This window comes from Odocoileus virginianus, chromosome 10 (assembly GCF_023699985.2).
Source record: "Odocoileus virginianus isolate 20LAN1187 ecotype Illinois chromosome 10, Ovbor_1.2, whole genome shotgun sequence".
NCBI classification, from domain to species: domain Eukaryota; kingdom Metazoa; phylum Chordata; class Mammalia; order Artiodactyla; family Cervidae; genus Odocoileus; species Odocoileus virginianus.
This window is the reverse complement of record NC_069683.1, coordinates 4,723,359-4,726,104: the sequence shown is the minus strand read 5'-3', so window position 1 is coordinate 4,726,104 and position 2,746 is coordinate 4,723,359. Positions and strand designations below refer to the sequence as shown.

Genomic DNA, 2,746 nt, shown 5'->3' with positions numbered 1-2,746 from the left:
AATCATGAAACTAATCAGAAACAAAGAATACTATCAAATTTTCATTTTGTGAAGCTGGAATTATGTTCGTTAAACATAGTTTCATGCTGTTAGTGTGCTTTAATTAATTTCTATTGGACTAGAGTTGAGTTACAATGTTGTGTCTACTTTCTGCTGGACAGCAAAGTGAATCAGTTATACACATAGATATATCCATTCTTCTTTTAGATTCTTTTCCCAATGGGTCATTATAGAGTATTGAGCAGAATTCCCTGCGTTATAGAGCAGATCCTTGTTAGTATCCACTTTATTTATAGTAGGGTGTTTATGTCAGTTTTAGTCTCCCAGTTTATGTCTCCCTCCTTTCCCCTTGGTAACCATAAGTTCTTTTTATCTACATCTAAAACTCTATTTTCATTTTTGCAAATAACAGAAATAGCAGACATTAGTGTTATCATAGGTTTTCTCCTTGAATATTTCTGATATCAACTTATGCATTATGTCCTTTCAGGGAACTGTTATGCCTTTTTACTGCACTAGATCATGGGAAATAGAAATAATGTCACTGTGTTTATTCTCTCGGGACTATCTCAAAATAAGAACATTGAAATCTTCTGCTTTGTCTTGTTTTTGTTTTGCTGCATTGCTCTTTGGACGGGAAATCTGCTCATAGTGATTTCTGTTGTATGCAGTCCTCTCATTGACCAACCCGTGTATTTCTTCCTTAACTACCTCCCCCTCTCTGACCTTTGCTACACATCGACGGTGACACCAAACTAATGGCTGATTTATTGACAGAAAGGAAGACCATTTCTTATAGTAACTGCATGACACAGCTTTTTATCCGTCACTTCCTGGGGGCCATCGAGATCTTTACCCTCACAGGGATGGCCTATGACTGCTATGTGGCCATCTGCAGGCCCCTGCACCACGCCGTTGTCACGAGCCGACCAAAGTGTGACACAATCATCACAGCTTGCTGTGCTGGGGGACTTACACACTCTGCCGGTCAGGTTCTCCTCTCCATCTTCTTACCCTTCTGTGGCCCCAGTGAGACTGATCACTACTTCTGTGATGTGTATCCTTTGCTGAAATTGGCTTGCATGGATACGTACAGGATTGGTCTCCTGGCAGTTGCTAATTCAGGTCTGATTGCTTTGGTGACCTTTGTGATTTTGATGGCTTCTTAATTTCTGATATTAAACACAATCAGGGATTACCCTGCAGAGAGCCGCACCAAAGCTCTTTCCACTTGCAGTTCTCACATCACCGTTGCGGTCCTATTCTTCATGCCTGTCCTCTTCATCTACATTAGACCAGCTGAAACTTTTCCGGAAGACAAAGTGTTTGCTCTTTTCTACACCATCATTGCCTCCATGTTCAACCCTCTGATCTATACACTGAGAAACTTGGAGATGAAGAATGCTGTGAAGAAAGTGTGGTATCATCAATTTCTTAAGAGAGGGCAGTAACGTGCATGAAAACAAATATTTCAGAAAGTCACTTTAGGGCTAGAAATATCATGAGCCCTGAAAATAGTGTGTATGGGATGATATACAAGGAGTTTACAGTGATTGCAAAAGCTGGCTACAGACTCTTCAGCATTTTCTCAGGTCTCTCCTGGTTGGGAAATTTAATTTTTTTCATGTTTATTTTCCCTCTTTTCTTTTCTCATACCTGTCTCAAGAATTCCTTAATTTGACATTGTATTTTGACTGTGCAATAAAATATTTTATTTCTTCCTATATATATATAAAAGTTTCTTTTTTTTTTTCTTTTGAAATGCTTAATTTTATAGGAAATGGTAGGTGGCGAATAGTGGGAAGTGGATATATTGATAAGTTTTATTTAAATTTACTAGATTTGAGTAAAATAATTATGTCAGTTCTTAAAGTGAAAGTGCTAGTTAATCATGTCCAACTCTTTGCAACCTCATAGACTGTAACCTGCCATATTCCTCTGTCCATGAAATTCTCCAGGCCAGAATACTGGGTGGGCAACCATTCCCTTCTCCAGGAGATATTCTCCACTCAGAGATCTAATATGGGTCTCCCATTTTGCATGCAGATTCTTTACCATCTGAGCTAACAGGCAAGCCCTCTTAAAACATCAGATCAATATTAAATAAGCATCCTTAATTACTGAAACATAAATTCTCTAGTAGCACATAGCCAATTCTCTAATTCTCTCCTTTGGATTGCCAATCTTATTCTAGGGTGCTCTTAATGACATAAACTAATAGGAAGTCATCTAATAGAGGACAAATATTGTTAGATTTTACTTCCAGCTTCTCAGAGGAGAGCATTTAAAGGTGGATTTTTGAGTTGAAGCTAATAGGTAAATGAGTATAACATTTAACACCTTTGGCTACTTAGAGTTTATTACCACTCTTCTACATTAAATTTGAATCTCCTTATAAAAAACAATAACATCTCTGTTTTTGTCAAATAAGATGCTTCTGCAAAGATAGTCTCCCTCTTTCTCTCCCAAAAAGGAAATGCAAATCCTAAACCTTCCGGACAATGTTAGTTTCTCTTCTAGTTCAGGTTGCAATCCTTCTTGAATAATTTGTCACAATAAGAAGGGATTGTAAAATTAATACTCAAAACTTAAAAAAGAAAAAATAGTATGTAATTAAATGTATGAAAAGTACACCATGCTAAATTAGTCTTTGTTTCTGTGATTGGGATCAGGAATTTAGATATACTGAAGATGGTTTATCTAAGTTCCATGATGTCTGGGGTCGAAGCTTAGATAATTCAAAAGT

General features: G+C 37.1%; 1 pseudogene; it reads left to right on the top strand.

Annotated features, from left to right (window-relative positions):
- The first annotated feature begins 522 nt into the window (after positions 1–522).
- LOC110151090 (olfactory receptor 4P4-like) lies at positions 523–1,451 on the top strand (annotated as a pseudogene).
- The last annotated feature ends 1,295 nt before the right edge of the window (positions 1,452–2,746 follow it).